At 45.6% G+C, this 23,255-nt stretch overlaps 1 protein-coding gene and 1 pseudogene across 1 annotated transcript in view; one reads left to right on the top strand and one right to left on the bottom strand.

Annotated features, from left to right (window-relative positions):
* Positions 1-23,255, top strand: part of STX8 (syntaxin 8) — a 243,914-nt gene that overhangs the window by 175,259 nt on the left and 45,400 nt on the right. The gene's annotated exons all lie outside the window — the stretch shown is intronic.
* Positions 17,737-23,255, bottom strand: part of LOC123809471 — a 45,384-nt pseudogene continuing 39,865 nt past the window's right edge.

The following is a 23,255-nucleotide window of genomic DNA, read 5'->3' as shown; positions in this document are numbered from 1 at the left end:
CTCTGGGTAAACCGAGCCCCATCCATCATGCCAAAGGCTCAGTAAAAACTTGGAGTCGTTGGGAGTATCCAAGGCGACAGTTTGGTTTGGTTTCTAAGGCTACATATGGAAGAATTAAACCTCCACTGTTTCTTGAAACGAAACAGATATGCTGCTGGTTTGGTGGGCAAATCGTCATCAGGCCTCTGCTCTTCTTTCTCAGAAAGCTTCCCCATCCTCTGGTTCCACTTGTCCTCACCTCTTTGTGTCACCCTGCATGTGCACCCCTTACCTTCACGTCTGTCTCTTGACCGCCCTGTCACTTCCTGGCACTCAGCATGTCTCAGACCGAATCCATCATTTACAGCTCCCACCCGCTACCTTAGACATGCAGACCTGTACACACGTGAAACCAAAGTAGACCACTGGCCTCTCTCCAGTATTGGGTCCAGTACCTCCATTCTTCAGCAACTGCAGCTGGACCATTATGACCACTGTCTACCCCTCTTTCTCCAGTGCCTTCTGCCCCCGGGCCATAGCATTACTCACACAGGCAGTCTCTTTCCTCCGCATTCTCTCTGTCACCACTGTTGCGCAGGCTGGGTTGCTGACAGAGTACCATCTTACGTCAGCTCACCAGTGTCCCCGTATCTGGTCTCACTTTTCTCCTGTGCATCTTAGACATGGCCCCCCAGGTGACCATTGTGAAACATCACTCTCATCTGCCAGGCTGGTGGGAGTAAACCTCCCTGAGCTCCATTCATCTAGCCCCCAGGACATAGCCCAGACTCCTTGGCTCTGGCTCAAAAGTCCTCTGCAGTCTCTCTCCCCTTTGTCTCTGCTGCCACCTCCTTCCTGGATCCCAGGAAACCTTCCACCCCAACCAAACCAGTGATCTCCACTTCTCCAACCCCAGCCTGTTCATTTCTGCTCCCAAGTGTTTGTTCACATGGGTGGCCTTACCTCCGTTACTATTCTTCTCGCCTTCCTTCAACTTGACTTAAGAATTGGTTTCTGTTGTAGCCAATACTGTGTGCCAAGCATGTGTTTGTTCACAATCTGTGGATGTAAGTGTCTTGGGGAAAGGAGCCATGCATCCTTCTCCGTGGTCACCACAGGGCAGCAAAGTCAGGCAGGTGCAGAAACAAGTGAGCCCGAGGTCAAGAGCCACTGCCTCAGAACTCCGCTCTCAACAGGGGTCAGCCCCAGCTGGGGGCTGCGTGGTAGCCTGTGGAAAAGCCAGAAGTCTCCATTTCCATGCTAAATTGCTTAATTTAAAATTTTTCACATCATCGCCCTGGCCCAGTGATTTATTTGATTCAAACATGGTCCCATACACCAAAAGGTTGTGGGTTCAGTCCCTCCTCAGGGCACATACCTAGGTTGTGTGTTCAATCCCCAAGTCAGGGCATGTACAGGAGGCAACTAATTGATGGTTTTTACATGGCATGCGCTCCCTCTCCCTCTCTCTCTCTCTCTCTCTCTCTCTCTCTCTCTCTCTCCCCCCCCCTCTCCCTCTCCCTCTCCCTCCCCCTTCCTTCTTCTCTCTCTCTAAAAGCAATAAACATATCTTTGGGTGAGGATTTAAAAAGAATTTTGTTCACGTACTTTAACAGTGGTGCCTACCAGAAGAACATAGTCCCTCCAATATGACAGTTTAAGGGCTGCTTCACAGGTGACATGGATGTGAAATAGTAATGCATTCGGTGCACACATGCAAAGTAGGGTAATGATTCTGCTCTTCCAGTGGGTTTGGGATCCGTCCAAGTAGTTGTTCTGGAAAATCAGGACCTGAATGTCACCCTATGAAGTTTGGATTGAAATGATAGGAGAAAAAATATGTCAGTGTTTGTCACTCTTTCCTTTTACAGATGAAATTAGTAACAACATCTCTATGAACTAATGTAACCAGATACCTTTAATATCTCTTGTTATTCTGATTTAACAAAAATGTTCAACAAAACCAATTTTTAGATGGAACTTTACTAAATTGACATGAAAGGGTAAGTCTAGTTAGTGGGCCTATTGAGTGTTGGGAGAGTATGTGTGTTGGGGGAAATCTCAGCCCTTTCCAGGTTAGAAGGTCACGGAGGAAGTAGAACAGCTGCCCTCTTTGATAGGCTGAGAAAACAGGAGCCCTGGCCTCAGCAGGTGTGCGGAGAATTCTCCCACAAGTGCAGATTCCACGTGAACTATTATTTATTACATTTGGGCTTCTGTGACATAGTCATCTCTCATCCATTCACCACATATTTATTGAGTCTCTTCAGCGATACTGAGCTATAGGGAGGGTCCCCGAGGTGCACTGGCCGTAGTCCTGCCTGCAAGTTGCTTAAAGTCTAGTGGGAGAGAGAAGGAAGCATGTCAACCACAGGAACACAAGAGAGGGTGTGATTAGTGTTTGTTAGTTCCTGAATGACCTCTTTAAAAAGATCATTGTAGTAAGAGGAAGAAGTGTCCCTGATGCTTTCAAAGATACACCTCTCTTCTGGTCCTTGCATCGCCTCTGTGGGAAAGCTTGATTCCAGTCCTGTCTTGTATCCATGATGACAGAAACCAGACCTGTTCCAGCTCCTAGAGAAAAGCCCTTTCTGAGTGGAGACCAGTAGGCAGTATAAACTGGGAATGCAGGAGTCCTTTTCTGTATTTAATTAGCTTCCTGTAAGTTTTCTTGGTTTGTTTTTGGAAGCACCTTGATTTGTTATTTAATCATGGATAAGTAGAGGAAGGATGTGAGAACACTTCATTCACTCACCTGCCTAGGAGGGGCTCCAGGGTTGCACATGGAGGTGTGGTGTCAGGCCTGAGGATGTGTGAGGTGGCCCGGAGCTCCAGCAGGCTGCAGTTCTGCACCCGCTTCTCTGGTTTTGGTATCCATGAGCATCACCTGCAGTGAGAGCTTTTCAAAATGCAAACACCTGAGCTCCACGTGCAGAGAAACTGATTGAGGGGGGTCTTGGGCCTTACTGTCTAATAAGCACCCTCGATGATCCTAAGATAGGTGAACCTTGGGTACTGTTCTCTGAAAAGCTTTGATCTAGTATGAGGCGAGGGAAACTGATAGCTAAGATGTGACTGCAGAAACAGCGTGGCTGTGACTGGGGCCGTTCGGGCAGTCTGTCCACAGTGCCTCAGAAGTTTGGGCTGGTGAGGGAGCCGACTTCCAGCCATGGTGACTGGAAGGCAGTGGAGTTGGTGCAGAAAAGATGGGTGGGGTTTTGATAGTCTGAAATGAGGAAGAAATTCAGCCTAAGGGTGTGCAGTGAGCTGAAGCACCGAAGTGGGGGAGAGCAGTGTGTCTGCAGGGGGTCAGATCGAGTCTTTCCCAGCCGAGACACCTAGTGCCACCCAGGGCCCCCTTGATCAAGTGCAGACTCCATACCATGCCTTCCATAGCCTAGCGGGATCCAGCCCGAGTCCCCCAACCACACTGCCCCAAACACATACAGAGCACATACTCATATTCTGCCTCCTTCCTCCCCTCCCCTCCCCTCCCCTCCTTCCTCTCTCTTTCCCTCTCTACTCCTTACCTCTCCCACTCTCTCTTCCTCTGTCCTCCTCTCCCCACCCCACCTCTCTTCTCTCCCTCCCCTCCTTGGGCTGTCATCTAGCCATCCTGAGCCAGGTGCCATTCCCTTTATTTCAGTGGTTTTGCACATAGTGTGCCTCCACCCGGAACATCTGCTTCTTTGTGTTCCTCATTTCCCTTGGCTAACTTCGAGTCCTCCAGATTGCTTGTAGGTGGCACATTTTCCAGAGCAGCACTAAGACTCGGTAGTCCAGAGTAGAGCCTGGGATGCTGTGTGTCCAGCGTGCTCCCACAGTGTGCGGGTGCTGCTGCTGCTGCTGCTGCTGCTTTAGGGCCCACGCGTGAGTTGGAAGGATCTAGAGCAGCAGTCCCCTACCCAGGCCACACACTGGAAGTATCTGGAGAATTTAAAAACTACCAATTCCCTTTCCCTATAGATTCTGACTTAATTGTTCTGGAGTGTAGTTCATTGGGATCTTGAAGTTTTTTAGAGGAAATTCTAGATTCTGATTCTAATGCTCCAGCTGAGAATTGCTGTACTAGACAAGCTTCCCCCAACTCCCCAGGGCTGGGCAATAATAGACACCTACAGGGTGCTCATTCTCAGTTACCACCTGATTGTTTGGCCTGTGTCCCTCAGTGGACCCTTAGCTGCCCAAGAACAGAGGCTGTCTCATTCATTCATTCATTCATTCATTCGAGTACTGCTTTATACACTGTTATGGTACTAAAGATACAAGACAGACCTGTCCCCAGGCTCCCAGAATTTAAAGTATAGGAGAACCATCATTTAGCACAACACCTGGTGTGATGGGCCCTTAGTAAGTACATATCAAATGAGTGAAGAAGGAAAGAGGGAAAGAAAGAATGGAGAGAATGAGGGTAGGGGACTGGAAGGAGGTGGTTGTCACCACAGTGCTCAGAATCCTTAAGGTGTCCTGTGTCTCTGGATGTGGCTGGAAGCTTGGAGGCAGGTGTCAACCCACCCTAGATCACACGATTAGATAATTAGATGATCGAGCAGTTGGAAGGAGAGATAACAAGAGTAGGGGGAAGATGTTGCTTAGCATACGCATCTATGCCTAAGCAGAATGAATCGGCTGGAAACTGTAGAGGAGGGAGATTCTGGAAGGTCTTGAGAACCGCTTTGGTAGCTGGAAAGTCACTCTTCCTGCCGGGTGTGACTTACCTCCTGTGCACCAGGTGTCCTGGATAACCTCCGTGTTCGGAGTTCTGTCTCCTACATTGTCTTTCATAAGGGCTTGCTTAGGCTCACTCACCACCTTAAAACCATTTTCCCCCATAATACTTTAAGTTTCTTAACTGAGTTCTCTCCCGTGGTGGGGATTTTTAGAAACTTTGATCATCATATTCAGAGAGGTTACTATCCTTGAATTATTATACTGTACTTGAAAAATCAGGAGTAAAGGGCCTGAAAAACCTATCAGGAAAGGAAACAAGTAATAAAAATAAGGAGGACCCCCCTGGAAGGAGATTCCCAGTAGAAAGAGAAGACAGTCACCCAAAAGAAGCAGAGTGGAGGTAGGAGGGGAGAACTGAGTGCGCCCAGCCGCCCCACTTTCTGAGTCCTTCTAACTGAGCTAATAATCAAATTAACAGACAGATTAAAAGGAGAAAATCAAAATTTTAATGCATGCACATGGGAAATTCACATAGGCATGAAAATTCTAAAGACAGTGAGGCAACATTGGGTATATGTGACATTTTGGACAAAGAAGACAAGGATGGGGGACAGGGTCTTCGATTTCAGAAGTGAGGATGGCAGATTTACAGGTAGTTGGAGAAGAGGGGAACCCATATGGCAGGAAAACTCTTACCTAGGCAACTCGGAGACCGAGGGACACCTGGAGAAAGGATGGGGGGCCGTTCCAGCTGTCAGGCCCCTGAGGAAGCCCCCCTATTTACTGTACTCAGTTCAAATCAGGCTCAGACAAACATCCTAAGGTTTCCTTCCTGAGGTAGGTTTTTCTGTCTGAATTTCCTGAGCAAGAAACCGTAGAATCAATAACCAAAACAGCGGGCTCAGGGTGCAAAACTTTTGGTCCCTCACGTATTTTTCCCGTGGGATTCTCAGGGTAGTTTTTATATGGGTGTGAAGGGAGGACACATCTTAGAAATGTATTTCCAGCCTGCTTAGGCCTTGCCAGGGAGTCTTCCTGATGTGTGAAGCTCTCAGTTCCCTTTCAGTGTTTCCTGAACAGTTAAGACTGCCTGATTCCATCTTACGGTAACATGACATTTTTGAGGGTACATTTTAAGTTGAAACAGGCATTAATTGTTCTGAACTTCATTTCCCTCTCCCATGTCTCGCTGTGGCCTTGTAGGAGTAAGAGCAGAAACGCACAAAGAGCGATGCTAATGGGGAGTGCCTTGGTGAACAAAGACGATCAGATATCCCAGGCCGCCCTCACGCTTTCCCCAGGCACAGCTCCCACCTCTCCTGTGCCCGATTGGAGGCTTACAGCAGTGTTTGTTTTCCTGGCCCTGCAGGTCTGCCAAGGCTGCATTAGGCCGCTGGGTCTCTAACATCCCTCCAGCTACCACTCCCTACCAGAAAGGGATTTCACCCCGGTTGCACGCAGCCTTTGCTTTTCTTCGGGGTGCTGAACCCTCTACTGAAGATGTTTGTAGAAGGGTTCTGAAATGCTAATTCACAGCTGCTGACAGGTATGAGTACCCATCGGCAGGGAATGTCACACCTATTCAAAGTAATTGAGCATCCTTGAAGATAATCTCCTTTAAAACCCAGAAATGTGAAACCATGTTGCTTCAAGCTGAGAGGGAAAACTTCCTCCAGATTCCTACAGCAATTTTGTCTCAATAAACTAAAAAAATTAGTGAATAAATAAATAGCCACAGACCCCCCCCCCACACACACACACCATGTTTCTGTATAGCTTTAGGCACAGGTACCCAGGGAGCACATCTGTCTGTTTTGTGTGTGTGCATGTACATAAGACGCACCATTTGGGTGTCTGTTGTATTAACTGTGATTTATTTCTCAACTCTTGAGGCAGAGATGTAGCTCATTTAATAATGTATTTCCTTTCTACAAGAAACTTACTAAAGTTTTTTTTCTGATTTTAAACATAATAGGTTTACTATAAAAAAATACAACAGCAAATAGTAAACAATAAAAATTCACCACCTACAATTACAATGAACATGTGGGGTGTATGTTTCCAGTCTGTGTGTGTGTGCGTCCCTACATACATCCACACGTATTACCTTGTTAAAACCATTTGGGGATCGTATCTGATGTGCCATGTAACCTGCTTTTCTTACTTCCTGGAGTCAGAAATTTCCTCTGTCTGTACATAGTTTCCAACTCTAATGAGTACATAACTTTTTGGAAAATTGTGTGTATTATATTTTTACATGGCCTCCTGCTTTAAGCAAGAGTATACATTTCTAGCAGTTGTTATCAGGTATATGTTGATTTGAAAGTTGGGAACCATGGTGGAGAAACACCATGCTTTAGGAACTATTGCATGCCATACCTTTTGGGTGTGGCAGCTGAAAGCTTTTAAAGATATGGTGTAGTTTTCCAAAGGCAAAAAATAACACCTCCTTCGGCAATGGTGTCTTGGGTGCTAGGTGCTGTGCTGGGTGAGGAAGGATGTAACAGCAGTCTTCCTCAACAGTGAGGCTTCTGTCGCAGTGCGGGAAGTGGGGAGGCAGTCCACAGACACAGCAATGCAGTCATTACCAACTGGGATAGTCTGGACTGCCAGAAGGCCCTGCCCTGCGGATCTGAAGGCTCTGAAAAAGGATCCAGTTCTGTATTACTCACTTTATTAACATCATTAAGGTTGTCACTAGAGAGTGGTTTGGATAACGTAAGTGCGTTTAGGTAATTATGACAGAGGAATGAAATACAATACCATTAGTTCCACTTGAATGTGTTACAACATAGTCTCCAGTTACTGGCCCACTTGGGATGAGTGAAATGTCACTGAAGATCTAGAAGTCTGGAGGGAGAAAGCTGCCGTTTTTGTTCTTTCCTTTTGTGAGCCTTACCTCCCTTACCTCATAGATGGTGTTGGTTAAGTGAACGGAAGCCAGCACATTGGTCTGATTATTTGTAAAATCTACCCTCATCGTCCATTGGTGCTCTGGGTGAAGGAAGAGTGGTGAGACCTCCGATTCTTAGTCACTCTCCCTGATGCCAACTCTACCCTCCTTCCAATTCACCCGGTTCCCATTATGAAGCAGAAAAGACTGCTTAAGGTCTAGTTTATTTGCCTAATAAACTGGCTCTTGTATTGCCTGGGAAATGCTTTAAAAATTTAGCCAAGAAATCCTAGTAACAAGCAAACAGAGGTCCAGCAGTCAAGTCTGAAGAAACAACCCAGCGAAGGTCAGCTAATATCGCCATTATCCCCTTCCTGGTGGCCATGACAGCGCCGGTTTATTTGAAGATCCCAGACTCCGAATCATTGCTTGCATTGTTTGCTGCCCGAGGGTTTAGGCTGTGCCAACAGTTTCAGATATTAATGTATTCTGGAGAACATTGAGTGAAGAATTCCTCTGCACTTTTTTCCTTTTTAATTTTTTCCCCTTTCCATACACTTTGTTTGTAGTGTCTTTGTCTGCCAGACGTTGCTGGGCATTTCTAATGAGAAAGCAAAGAATTGCAGAAGGAAAAAGGCAAAAGGGGGTAGGGAGAAGAGAACAGTGAGGAAAAACAGGGCGTGTTTAGCACTTTAACAGTAAGGTGACATTTTTACAAGCTAGTCAGGTGCACAGGAGTCACTGGGGAAAGCGGTGTTAGCAATGCAAATTCGGAGCGGAAAGCGCACTTTTGGAAATGTCTAACTCATTGATTAGCTTCTTGCAACAAAAGCGCATTTTTATTTTTGAACATCATTTTCCCTGCAGGACACCAGGCCTCGGCGCTGCTTTAGTATTCATTCCAGCTTCATTATTGCAGCCACCTCACCACCCACCCTGGGCAGCTGGTAAAAGGGGGAAAAATTAAAGCAATTCATACTCCTGGTGACTTACTGCTACAGAATAATTGGTTTCTGTTTGCAAAGAACATTATCACAGCAAAGGCCAGAAAACAGAAAGGTCTGTCTGAGTGAGTGGTACTGGGGCTAGAGTAGAAAGTGTTGCAGGGGGTGGGGGGTTGTGGAAAAAAAAAATTACATTTTTGAAAAGGCAATTAGCTGATAATTAATTTTTAATATAATTCCATACTAGGATTTGTCCTTCCGTGATATATGTGCATGCGCCGGGTTTTAACACGCCCTTTGATACCTCATGGTAATGTTAATGAGACGAAACCAGTTAAAGAGCTCTTTACACGGCCAGTGCTGTGGGGAAGGCCGGAATGAAATGCAGACCCTCCGAGCGCTCCTCCGACACACAAGAAGTCCCTTTGTTTCCTGTTTTATAAACCAGAGGCACATCTAAAATTGCAGGGAAAGTGAGAGGGGGCTGAAGAGTTGGCGCCCGAGGCTTGGCTTTCTATATTTAAAAAAAGAGAAAAAATTGCTCACTAGTTATTCTTGCCTAGATTTGATAGGCAGTCTAGGGTGTTTTTGAAGTTCTGAAGGAAGGTTCTCTGAAGATGTAAGCAGGATCTGTCTTTCACTTAGACTTAATTAAGAAACTTGCTGGCTTTGTCTGTAGGGGGCCCATTACGCGCAAGCTGTGGCCCCCTCTGAATAGGGGCTCAGCCTGGAAAGTGTATACATGCCATACTGCCTTTGTGTCGTGTTGCCAAACTGGAGGCAGGAGCAAGTGCAGACGAGGCTCTGCCAGAGGTCATCCCTTGTTGTCCCTAAACGTGAGCCCACGGCCCAAACAGAGAGCTAAAGCAAGTGCAGGGACAACCCTTAGGAACTTAGAACAAATGGACTGGTTATAAAATGAATGTAGTAAACACAGGGGTGGTGGGGTTGAAGAGAGTCCATCTGTTCTCCAGAGTCCTGTTCATCAGGCCTGGAGGGGGTGGGGGAACGTGCTGGAGGGCTCACCCAGGAGGTAAACGGTGTCCTCGGAGGGCTTTCGAAGTCAGCCAGGGGCGTCGAGGGCCCGCATCAGGCACAGTCTAGCCCCCAGCTCCTTGCAGCCAGCCAGAGTAAGTTTGCCTGGTCACTGTTCTTGTAACCTTGAGAATAATTTCCCCCTGGTGGGCTACTGTGGCCTATCCTATTTAGAACAAAGTTGCTGAATGCTGGAGAATAAAGAGCTGTTGGAAGGCTGTGAGCAGTGGTTAATCAGCTAATTCGCATTTCAAAAGACACTAATAAGAGGTGATAGATTCAAATAAAGCCCTGGTATGAGTACTTTCCTCTGGCTGGAAAGCCCAGGAGGGAGCGAAGGGCTCTCCCTTCTGCTTCTCTCTCCCTGCCCAGTGTGCTCCCTTTCCCTTTGAAGCGTCCCGTACCTCTGTCCGCTTCTCCCTGAGGCAGGGCCCTGCAACCCTTGTTTCCTCCTGGCGGTGACCAGCCACATCCCCTTTTGCAGGCACCCTTCCGCATTTGATGCACCTAGTAACCCCAGCCCTGGCCCTCCTTTGGACCTTCTGAGGCTGCTTGCTCCCCTGCACCTCACTGACTTTATGAGATCCAATTTCAGATCCCAAATGAATGATAATGGCCTTATTCCCCTTTTTCTGCCACCCCTGACCTCTGATAACCCTGCAGCCCTTGGCTCACTGTCTTGTTGCCATTTCCCTACTCATTCCTTTGGCATTAAGTGTCTTGTCCTGACACTCACTTTGCAGCCGTCTGAGTGGCCTTATGGGACTCTGCCTCCTAGCCATTACATCTCTGTCACTGCAGCCTTTCTGCCCCCGCTCACATGCCTGCTCTTCAGATAAAATTAGGGGGGTTGCGTCTTGGGCTTCCCAGGAAGGCCCCTCATGATTGGGTCTTGCTGCTGTTCAGGCTGTTGGAACCGATGTCACTCTCTGGTGACTGGAAACTCACCCCAGCCAGCCGAATGGCACTGTAGAAATAGGGCTGTAATTCCAACAACCAAGTGATTGTTTCAGCCGGGAGTTTGGTTCAGGCTCTGGGACCTGAGCTTGTCGGAACTCTTTTTGCCTCCTCTTGCAACCCTTGGCAAAATGTAGAATGTTGTTTCCATCCATAGAGCGTGCTGTAAAAGGAAAAGAAAATTATTTCCTGGGGCAGCCTTGACCCTGATGCCAGAAGCAGCATCTCCATGTCCGACACGGGGTTTTCTGTCCGGCGGTGGTATTTGTGTGGGATCTTAACTGGGCTGGGTGGTCCCTGGTTTTCGAGATCCCAGGGCACTTTAACCCCACCGTGCTCTGGTGGCTGTCCCATCCTAATGCCACAGTCCAAAGGAATGGCATTCCATGTGCTGGCCGTGAGTGATGTGGAATTTCCCTGAACTTCATCCTTGACAATTTGATGACAGGGATATCCTCCCAAGTGCTGAGGTGACCATTGGCCTGGAAAGGAGTAACTGGGAGCCGCCAAGCCTTAAGGTTTGTCGCCCTCGATAAGGCCTTCTGCTTAGCATGCCCTCTAGTTATCAGGAGCCACTTTATTTGAATATTATATGGACACTGAATTATTCTGGGAGGATTCCTACTTTTAGGAGTGTGAAGCAGACAACCTTGAGGTCCCTTCCATGTGGGCATGCACCAGCACTCCTGTTGTCACCAGGGCCACATGGTCCTGCGAGAGCTGCCCTGGGACATGGGACTCCTTTGCTTTCTATCAGCGGGTGTGCATCAGGGTAGTAACCCCGTAACGGAGTTCAACTTTTGACCAGAAAAAGCAGTTGGCTATAAACAACAAAAACCATCTCTGATTACTTAAATACAAGAGGAATTGATTAAAAGGATATTGAGCCCTGGCCTGGTGGCTCAGTTGGTTGGAACGTTGTCCCGTATACCAGAGGTTGAGGGTTTGATTCCTGGTCGGGGCATATGCAGGAGGCAGCCGATTGATGTCTCTCTCTCCCTGCCCGCACCCTCCCTCCCTTATTAAAATCAATAAACATATCCTTGGAGGATTAAAAAATATTTTTTAAGGATATTCAGTAGTTTGAAAATAAATCATTGAGAAGCTGGAGAATTGGGCTAGAACCTGCGGAGAAGCCAAGGATGGCTAGACCCGCAGCCACACCCCTGCCATAGAACCAGGCCACCTAGTGGGGGGGTCTCATGGCCAGATGTACTCTAGCAAAAGGGGTGGCCCCTCAGGTCCCTAGAGAATTGATGTTACTGCCGCCAACACCAAAAGGAGTTCTCTGTGTTCCAAAGTCATAGCTCCTGCCTGGCTATGAGCTAGCTGGCAAGAGACAGGAGATGCCAGCCCATGGCCCTTTCAGCCTGCCGCCTACCAAAGCTCACATGGCTGAGAACTTCTCAAAAGTGAGAAATGGGTTCAGATGCTGCGCAGCTGAAAAACTGTCTACTGCAAACTTCCAGGTCACTGGGCGTTATTTGCCAAAGATGGACATCTTCCTGGACTCCTCTCATTGAACCACGCAGCATCACCCAAGAGGAGCTATGCAATTTGTGGGGCCGTGTGACAAGTGAAAATGAGGGTCCCTTGTTCAGAAGTTGTTAAGAATGTCTAGAGGGCGACAGCAGAGAGTTGGGGCAAGCGGGGGGCCGCCCACTCAAGTTGCACACCCGTGAAGCCGGTCCTGGCTTCACCTGGGCAGGGCCGTCGGTGCGCAGCTGGCCCAAGGCTTCGATAAGGCTATACAAGTGGATTCTGATGTGTCAGTGTGGTTTCATTTTATTTCCTTCGCACAACCGGAGGTGTGATTAGAATCATCCCCACTTGACAGAGCGAACAAGGCTAGGCGACGCTGGTGCTCTGGTTTCAACCCAGGTCTCCCGACTCCTAAGTTCCCCTTTCCACACACTGTCATACTGCTCAGGGACTTCCAGTGTGGAGAGCTGTGCGGCGTTCCCTGGGACGTGTACAGCGCTCTCAGGACATCATCCTCCAGAGATTTTAATGTTGTAGGAAAAGACTACTCACTCGATTTGAAGTAAGACTTTGTCACTTCTGGGAACTGCACTGCAGGAAGGAAGGAGAGCGGTGCTTAAGTCTGAGGCTGGACCGTCACCACGCTCTAGTTCCTCAGTTGAAAGCAGACTGACTCTCGCATGTACTTGTGAATACAAGTACGGTTGTACATGTGTGTAATGCCGCATGACCCAGAGCAGGTCACTCACTCAGCTTCCCAGTGCGTCAGTGTTCTCAGCTATTAAAGTCCTGACCTTCCCCGTAACATAGGGTTGAAGCCTCTCTGTCCTGCAGTGCCCTGCTCACCCAGAAGACACCATTTCATCCTTGGGATCGGAGCTCACTCCGGTGCCTCAGGCGGGCCTCCTACTTGCTCTGATGCTCTGCTGTTGCCCTCTTGACATTCTTAACAACTTCTGAACAAGGGACCCTCATTTTCACTTGTCACACAGCCCCACAAATTACATAGCTCCTCTTGGGTGATGCTGCGTGGTTCAGGGAGGGGAGTCCTCGTGTCTAACCCCTTGAAGCCCACCCTATGCTATGTGCCAGTTCCTACCCTGGTCTCCTCTGTGAGCAAAATGCTTACTTAGTACAGGCTTCCACTCTTCACAGTCCTAGGCTGGTGACCCTGGGTGACATAGTCTCCCCTCCTTTTTCTGCTCTCTCCCGTTTTCCCCAGTGCTGCTCGTGTGTGTCCTCTCCCTCATCTGGGTCCACCTCAAAGCCTCACACACCACAGGCACCTGGCAACCCCACCGTTTTCTCTCACGGCCTCTCCGAGGTCTATCTCTCTCTCCTTTTCTTTGTTCTGCCCTTTCTCAGTTCCCTTCCTTTGACAGGACACAATATGAGATTAAGGCATACTTTAGCAGTGTTTATGATGTTTATAAAGTATAAGGTTATTTGACATGTTTTTAATTTTTTAAATCATAGCTTTCAAGCAAAATATAGCTCTTTTTAAAAAGCTATAATGAATTTAATTGTTTTTTATTGCTATGTAGTCGTTGTTCATTGATTCTTTTCCCCCTAAAGTATTTTTTTTCCTATTTTAAACCCAGGGAAGGAGAAATTTCCAAGGGTTATTAGTTCATTAGCTGTTAGAAGGAATAATTGATCTGTCAACTCAAAGGATTTATAAGGATTTGGCTCACAGAACTCATGAAAGCAGTAGCATACGTTTAAATTCTGCCTCAAAAGAAAACATTTCAGAAGGGGCTTCCCTTTACTTTTTGCAAGATAAAAATTAGCATCTCTCTAGAGATGAAAAGGCCCCCGTTGTCAAATATCCTTCCAGTCTTAAGGAGCTACAGCAGCTGTATTCACACCTACACCTGAAATCATTGGATAATGCGCTTCAGCCAAAAGGATGGGTTATAAATATTACAGTTTCTTCCAGTGTTGTTTTTCCCCCAAGTAAAAAGAATGGAACACAGCTAACATTTCTTCAACTCAGAATGGGAGGTTGCTTTTTCTTTTCTTTTCTTTCTTTTTTTTTAAGCAAATGCACCCAAATTGGGTTTGGTTCACAAAGGAGAGACTGACTGCAAAGCTAACAGACCCATCATTAGCCATCTCTGCCCCCTTAAATGGCCTGTCCATTCCACAGCTCACAATATAGGACTAGGGTCTTAAACAAGGGATCCAAGAGAACTCTGGACAAGAAACATACAATGGAATGGGATAAATTTCTTTAGCATAAATAGCAGTTTCCAAGGGTGACTGGTGTGAATGGATTCCTGCTGAGAGGGTCTCTGTGCCTACGGAGGAGATCTGTGGCTTTAAGAGCTGTGGCCCCACCCCCCGGACTGGGGAAGTGCTCAGTCACCCCTGCTGGGCACGGTCCACAGGCCCCCCTGGGCCTCCTCTTTCCTTTCAAGCTGTGAGTCCTAAGGAACTAAGTGACAGCTCCTCTTTCATTCTGCTGTGCAAATCCTTGAGCTGTTCCTGGTGCTTTCAAAGGGAAAATATAAGACATTTTACTTACTCTGTCCAGCAGGAGTGTGGAAGTCTGGTCAGACCAGGGTTATTCCAGCAACAAGCCTGGGACAGATCTTCCTCTTTTATGACTGTAGTAGAAGTTCCCTACGGGGACCAGTAACCTGCCACTTATACTTCCTACATCCTTTTCATCATGCCCTGTGGGGCAGCATCTGGGTGTGCTGCTAGCCAATATCTAGATAACCAAAAGGAAAGTATACTGGGAAAAATAAGTGTATCCAGTAGCACATGTCAAAGGTTCACTTCTTAGCTGGCATGAGCCAAAGTAGTCAGGACCCAGAGTAAATATTTACTTTTAAAAGGATTAAATAATGCATGTATACAGTTTTTGTTGTTTTTTTTAAATCAACTAGTCCCCAGCCTTGTCCCTCCTGACTTCCAGTGTCAATCAATTGTAACCATTTTTGCTTCTCCTTCTTCTGGTGATTGCTTGCATATTTCTAAATAATGTGTTTATGCATACCATTCTATTATTTCTCAATTTTATAGTTACCTATTGACTTCCTGGTCTGATACATAGGATTTCACACCAACTCCATGCCTCCCTCACCTCTTAACAACATCATTGTTTTTATTCCTCTGTTGATTACTATTGTACCTTTAAGTAACATACTTAAACCATCTATTTCCTGTCCTGTTGGTTATGGGCACTATGCGTGCCTCACCTTCCTTCTCCCTCTTCTCATCTCTTCCCCTTCACTTCTGTCAGCTGTTGAAAACTCGCATTCCATTTTGACCACAGTTAAGATTTCTATACTGTGGTTTTAGGTTGATTCAGAGTTAGAAGTCAGCAGAGAGCTTTTAAACGACCATATCTGCATGAGCATTGGTGTGCTGGAGAGCAGGACGTGCACCCTGAGTTCTGTCATGGTCCCCATGTCAGTCACAGGAGGGTGTTCAAGTCTGTCCTCCGACCTCATGTTCCATTGCTGGTTTAAAATCACACCGCATTTTAGTTTGCTTAAAATTGTTTTTAGATTTTATTGTTGTATTTGTGATTCTTCTGATGGTTTCTCCTTCTTTCTTGTTAGGAGAAGCAGCGTGTGTCTTTTCTGCCATTCCCCCGCTGCCTCCCAGCTTCCGACCCACTCTGTCCTTGGAACCCGTTTCACTCTTCTGCAGACCCGCCAGCTCTCTGTTCTCGTTTGCGTGTTCTCATGGCCTCTCACTTATACCAGAAAAAAAGTCTTACACTGCCTTTTATATTTCTTGGAGTTTACAGTTGCCTTTCTTTTCTTCTTATCTTCCTTGCCTTTACTTCGTCTTGAAGTTTTTCTAAATGGAGTCCCCTTTTTTTCTTGGAAACTGAAATCCTCAAGCCCTGGCGTCCTGTTCCCATGTGGATGGGATCATGACTCTGCAAACATTGTTTACTGCTGAATCAAGTGGTGTGCCACTTTTGTTTTCTGCTTTATGTCACTTTTTTTATTTTCCAGATCTTGGAAACTTCTTTTTTCTCTTTGTTCAGTTTACAGTGCACTTGTGAGTAATTCTCCCCAACATGTCAGCATCTCTTTAAAATGCCTCACAATAATTTCCACATGGGAAAATTTATCAGATAATCCCTCAAGGTTTTTATTTGTTTCTCTTTTCATTTGTTCATTGTTTACCTTTTTTGGTTGTGTGTTTTCCTGGAGGTTTTCCCTTCTAGACCCCATTTCTGCTCCAATCTAAACTAGGTTGTTTTTGTTTTCTTCTGGGCTTTTTGCATATTTTGTCATTCTGGTATTTCTGTTTGTTATGACCCTGTGTACTTACACTGTGTCTCTGATCTTGTGTTGTCCTTTTTCTCAAAATTTTGCTGAATAGTATCCTCAACTTTCTAAAAGAGGGGGCAATGTAGTGTGTATGCTTTATGAATTCTCACATGTAGAAATGTTTTATTCTATCTTCATGCTCAGTCGATAGCTTGGCTGGGTGTAGAATCCTAAACTGAAACTACTGAGCATCTGCTTTAATGTCTCATGATATCCAGCGTTGCCAATGGGAAGTCCTGCCCATCTGGTCCTTGTTCCTTTGTTTGTGGTCTGTTTTTATTTACCCCATCACTGTCACGCTGTTTGTTTTCACTTTAGAAGCTTTCAGCATCTTCCTTTCTTTTTTGATCTGTGATTTGTTTTTCATTATCCTAAGCTTTATGATCACATAATTTACAGTTTTGCATCGATGACCTAATCTCCCGTATGCTCACCCTTCCAGTGGGCGGCTCGAGCACCAGCGCCCGTCACATGCGCACAGCCCTTCTGCAGCTGTGCTTTTGAATGGCCCTTCAAGACAGTTCTGAATCATAACCTAGTCTGCCTTAAAGAACTCACTGGCAAAGTTTCCTACTGTATCTCATCATGCCAAGTGTTAAAAGTATCTGACCCTATAGATTATCTGTAAAGTGTGGGAAGTGTTGAATACCCTTTATTTGATATCATACACAAACCACATTAAAATGCCTTTCATTAAGTAAAGGGCAATGGTTTAGATACAGGGAATTTTAACTAAAGTGACATAGTTAGAACCAAAAAGGTAAAGGGGACACTGACAGCTTATCTCCAGCCCTCGCCTTTAACAGGCTTGTGAACACAGAGTGAAACACAGATGCGTCTTGCTGTTCTAAAGGACAGCGAAGGGATTGCCTCAGTACTTAAACATATTACTATAACCAAGTATACTAATCTAAGTATAAAACCAAGCCCTGGCTGGTGTGGTTCAGTGGGTTGGGAGTCATCCTGCCAAACCAAAGGTTGCCAGTTCTATTCCTGGTCAGGGCACATGCTTGGGTTGTGGGTTTGGTCCCCAATTGGGGCACAAACAAGAGGCAGCTGATCGATGTTTCTTTCTCACATCAGTGTTTCTGTCCCTCCTGTTCTCTCTTCTTTCCCTTCTCTCTAAAAAAAATTAACTTAAAAATTAATTAATTTAAACCCAATCTCCTACACGTTCTGAGATGGCATTCACCATCTCTGTGAAATGATGAACACTACTAATCAAGCCCAATGTATTTTTAGAAGTGAAAATAGTGATGGACTTGCTGAATCAAAATTGCCATCCAAGTTCAAGAAGCTGTGACTATATCAGTTTAACCACAAGTCAATCTTACTTTAATCAGGCCTGCCCAAAAGAAGTGTTCTATCAGCCATGGATGATCCAAATTGTAGTGTATGAGATTGATTTTAATATGGTACACATAAAAAAAATCACAAGACATTTTTGTTTTGTAATAAATGAAGCAGTGGTCAACTGTTACTCATTAGTAGCTTCTTTGAGATAAGCTATCAGGTCTGCCCTTTCTGTACTTTTCCTAATCCCAGCGAAGACCATTTTTGTTCCAGGGATGTACCGTCCTTCGTGGGATTCTCCAGATACTACATCAGGGCAGCCTCTGCCCTCCGTGACACCTTTGTTCTTGTTGGCATCTGTGTAAGAAAATCTAGGGGTCTGGACTGTCTTTCGCCCAAATAGACCGCAGAGCTTTGGCGCAGTCTTGTGCTTGCCTCTCTTCTCCACAGTATGGCACTGGCTCACTTCTGAACAAAAATCTTCTTGCTCCTCTTAACTGCGCCCCTTTTAAAATCACTGTCTCAACACGAATGACACAGAGGTTCCCATTTGCAAGCCAGACATCCCACTCTCTCTAGGGTCTTTTATTATTGCTGTTTCCAAAAGTCGAAACACCATGTTTGGGTGTTGGTTTTTCAATTTGTAAAAGCTCTTTCTTATTCTTGATTGTTGCTCTTTTTTATTGGATTCTGTCTTTGTTTTTATGGGTATGGTATTTTCCCCAAGTCTCTTCAAGAATGCTACCTAGAGACTTGGGGCATTTTTGTTTGTTTTTAAGTTCTCTTCTGCTATCAGAATTATCTCTGTATCCTCTAGAGTCAGTTTTCCTCTTTATCTGTGCTTTCTATGCCGTGCTATGGGCTTTGCTTTGCAGGCTTGGTGCATCTTGGGGATGAGTTCGTATGTACGAATCTGGAAGTAGAAAGGCTGATGGGAAGCTCTGTGTGAGTGGATGCATACGGCTGACACCAGGCCTCACATCCAGGTGGGTGGGGAACCCCACCCTCTTAGCCAAAAAGCAAAGAACTCCACTTCAGGACAGCAGGACCCACACTAGCAGCTCTGGCCACTCCAGCTTTTAATGTATGTGTAAGCACTTGGCTGCCTGCTGGTTTTGTCAGCTGGTGAGTGGGAGGCCCCATATAAAGATATTAAATGAATCTGTGTTTGTCTCCGTTTCTCATTCTCTTGTCTGGAGCCTCTCAGCAGTTGTGCTTGGCGAGTTTGGCAAGTTGGCACCCTCTTCAGTTAAGGTTCCTCGTGTGTTTTCTAAGCCTCAGCTTCCTCCTTGGCTTAAGTAGTCATCCCTGTCCCATAAGTCTTCTTCCAGAAATTTGTGGAAATCTCTCTTTCACTGAGGGTTCCTCTCCAGTTCTCTTCACTGCTGCAGAGCTATACCTCTTTTATGCCTCTCATCCTCTTTGTCTCCTTCAGACCACACCTTTCCCAGTGTAAATCTGACCTAATACCTGTCACTGCTATTCATCTATCCAGATGTACAATGTCCTGTAGAAATATTAGTAGACATTCTTAGTAAGACAAAGTGTAGGGCCTGGCCACATCTGGGGCTTAGACAAGTCAATAACTATTCTCTTTGAGTATGTACTGCAATAAGCATTACAGAATATATAAAGATGTGAAAGATACATATTTCCAATCTCATAATTTAGTGAGAAGCCCATAATGTAGGTAGAGCAAGACCAAGAATTATGGACATTTTTAGAGGTTTAGCATTTTGGTTAGAATGAACCCCAGAGTGGCTGGTTACCTGGCTTCACAGAAATTGGAAAGTAGCAGATAATATGGTGGAGGGCATGATTAACTCCGTCATTCTTTGTCCATCAGAGAGTGTTAGAGTGCCAGGAGCTGCACTGGGAGCCAGGACGGGTGCAGCACTCCGTCAGATATGTACCCTGCCACAAGGAGAGAGAAATCTAAATCACTCTTTTTTTTTGCATGCAGGAAAGCTTTATTAAGTTATGGAATTGCTATACTTCTTAAAAACTGCTGTGTGGAATACCCAAGCATTTTTAAATGACTCAGGAAACTGATATATCTTCAGTAAACAAGTTATACTTTCGAAGTTTTTCAGCCTCCATCCTCAGTACTCAGCTATGGAATATTCATTTATCTATTAGTATTCATTCATTAGTATTTCTGTCTTACTAAACAAGGAAAATAACTTAAAGACAAGGCTAAGTGAGGCAACTGGGATAAGAATAGTATGGGTAAAGTGTATGAAAGGCTAAAGTAGAGGGAGTAACTCCTTCCTGCAAGTGTGCAGAGTAAGGGAGTAAAACAGGCCCACTGAAAGGGAGGACTCAGACAAGTGGGCTGGTGAGGAGGGAGTGGACTGGGGAGTGTACTGGGGTGAGTCCCAGGTACAAGGAGAAATTCATCTCAGCTGGACCCGAATTTCAAAGATGCTTGTTAATATGTCATCATGAAATCATTCCATTTTCCTAGAACATTGCTTCTACCATTGGCTCAGTTGAAGCATAGATTTCCTCTGACAGCACCTTGTCTCATTGAGGGTCTTTATTCTCCCATGATTTTAATATCTCACAACCATAAGAATACAGCTCCCTCTCCCCTTTCGCTCTCAGCACCCTGTTCTCCTGTCCTCCCCTCAGGGAAGTCATACTATGATGTATCAGCGTCTCTTTCCCATTCTGCTCATCGCCAGTGCTGGTGGAGGGCAGAGGGTTTTGTTTTTTTATCCTCACCTGAGGATATATATTTTTTCATTGCTCTTAGAGAGGAAGAGACAGAGAGAGGGAGGGAGGGGTGGGAGGGGAACACTGATGTGAGAGAAACATCTATTGGCTGCCTTCTCATATGCACCCTGACCATGACTGAACCCACGACCTTTCAGTTACAGGACTACACCCAACCAACTGAGCCACACCAGTGAGGGTGAGAGTTTTGACTGGCTGTCTCACAACCCACTTCAGCCCCTTCCTTCCTTTCCTCCCTGTACTACAGAGACTGGACCATTAAAAGATACATTCCTTGGACTCCTTGCCACAGGGAATCCATGTGTGGCCCAGCTTCTATCTTATAAGACTTGGAGGTAGAAGCAATCACTATGAGGTATGAGCCATGCATGGGGAGATGAGTTCTTCAGGTGGGATGGTGTTTGGGAGTGTCCAGCTCTTTGTGGGAGCTCAGCAAAGAGTCTAGCCCTCCTTCTTGTGGTCCTACGTGGCACGTGGCACGCAACTGCAGCAGTGGTGCACAACTGTCCTCTGGGGTTGGCTCCACTGGTCCTGCTTGTATGTCCTCCAAATCTGGCTTCCTGGTTGTCCTAAAGATTTTGTTAAGCTGCCAGTACCCTTTAAAAAAAAATTCCCCTTTGCCCAAAGTAACAAGAGTGGAGTTATCATCAGCAACAGAAACCCCTACTGCTATGATACTTTGACAGTCCAGCCATCCATCTATAAGGTTCTCTTTGACTCCAAGCACATATCATTCCACTTTCTCACTCTACTCTGACCTGCATTTTAACCTGAGAGTGACTCTGTCTCCTAATCCATCTCTGTTCCCCTCACACACTAGTCCAGCTTTCTTTCCCTGTAAACCCCAACCCAGTGGGTATTGATTTCAACTACATGCCCACCAGCACGCAGTTTCTTCAGTGTGGACCTACCTGTGCATTTACTGGCTCCAGTGATAACCCTTAACATGCACGTGCTAATACAGCACCCCCTGCTCCCTCATGGTAATGAGAATATAATACCAGCTAATGCTTATGAAGTGCTTATCTTACCATGTACCAGGCATTGTTCAAAGCACTTTAATATATTAACTCACTGAATCCTCACAGCATTCCAGTGAGAGAGGGACATTTAATGTGCACATTTTACAGATGAAGAAACCAAAGCACAGAAAGGCTGAGAGGTTTGCCCAAGGCCACACAGCTAGTAAATGTTTGAGCTGTGATTCAGACTGCCCATGTTCTTAATTACTGTACTTTATTTATATTCTCTTTGTTTTAAAGATGCCAAATGTGTGCATCTTTACATAGATATTAAAAACATTTTTTTCTGTTTAACCATAAACATGATTAATATCTCACTGTCACTATCTCAGATTGTGGTTTTGAAAAGCAGCACTCCATTAATATATCTGCCATCTTTTAATGAGAAAATTTCATTTTTATCTCCCATGTTATTTCCTTGCTGTACGTTCTGATTTGACTCCCAATTCTGTTGGCAAAATACAGTGTTATGCCATTGATGATGAATGTGCTCAGGCAGCTACTGAACATCCAGGGTGATAGATTTTCTGTATTACCCTACAAACATCAGTTCTGTTATATCCTGTGAAGCAGGCTTTCACAAATGAAGCAAGCAGTTTGTGATATCAACTGGTACTTTTCCCTCCACTGCCTTCTGAGTCTAGTGTGCTGTTAGACTTGGAGTTCCCAAATCAGACAGTGTAGATCTGAATCCAGCTCACACACGGAGACCTTGGGCAAGCTCCTGACCTCGTGCACTTCCGGTATTTCATCTATAACTGTGGGTAGCTAAACTGAACAGGAACAGATCACCGTGGACCACCACCACCCTTAACCTCCAAACACCCCCCACTCCGAAAGGTTAATCCCACATCACACTTTCCTCCCAAAACAAGCACATACCCATTGTACACACACAGAACAGCTTCAAGAATTTCAATGAATTACAGAGTGCACCGAAGCTTTCATATTGAAAAAGAACAGTTACCTTGTACCCCAAAATGCCAATCTGCCCGTCAAAAGAAAGGAGAGTCACTCCTCTGTCATCCATTGTCCTTTCCCTGAAGCCCGCTCCCACATACCCCCCAAGCCTCCTTGCTCCTCACCCTCCTGGCCTTGGCTCAGGCAAAATCTCCCCACTTCTCTGCTTTATCAGACAGGTGGGAGGAAGCCTAAGTTCCTGGGAGTCGGGGACTATTCCACTTATATGAAGCAGAAACATTTCACTCCATTGAATGAAGGATTCAATCTTGACTTAAAGAGTTGGGAATTCCTTGACTGTTTCCAAGAGTAGTGACACGTGAGTGCCTCACTGCCTCCCCGAGGTCCTCCTCCCTGGAAACGTGCTTGTTTACACCGGCTCTTGGCAGCTCAGTCTCAGGGCCACGAAGTCCACGTGAACACTCACAGGCCCCTCCCCGAAGCTCTTATTTAGGGGTTGGTTGTCAGAGCTCCTGGCTGGTTGGTTGGTTTCTCCCTCTTGCCAGAAAATAAAGATTCGTTTTCTGTCTCCCGGTCATGGTTACATTTATTTTCATTACTTTTCCGTATATATTTTCTGAAACATTATTTCAGGCAGTTCTTCAACTTGACTAATAATAGTCAACTCGACATTGACTAATGTGTGCTCTAAGGAAGAACTTCTCACAGAGAAGATACATTTTGTCACTGCAGACTTGCACAGGGCTATTAATCAATATGAAATGGTTTCTCTTGATGCAGTTTTAAAGTTACTACAAGGAAGTCAGTAAGATTGTATTTTCCTGTAATCATTTTATTGGGTTTCATGTTTGCACTTCGACTATGTTAGAAAAAATTTTAAATGTTACAAGTCTGATAACTTCCCCCCTTTTCTTTAATTTGCTTCATAGATGGTGAATCTCCCCCATCAAAACTAAAGAACCCACTGGCTAAAAAGTTAGATGAAAATGCAGCAGAGTCGGAGTGTTTAGTGCTTCCAAAG

This window comes from Phyllostomus hastatus, unplaced genomic scaffold, assembly GCF_019186645.2.
Source record: "Phyllostomus hastatus isolate PE091 unplaced genomic scaffold, TTU_PhHast_1.1 phas_scaffold_55, whole genome shotgun sequence".
NCBI classification, from domain to species: domain Eukaryota; kingdom Metazoa; phylum Chordata; class Mammalia; order Chiroptera; family Phyllostomidae; genus Phyllostomus; species Phyllostomus hastatus.
The sequence above is the reverse complement of the archived record's forward strand: the minus strand, read 5'-3'. Positions and strand labels throughout refer to the sequence as shown.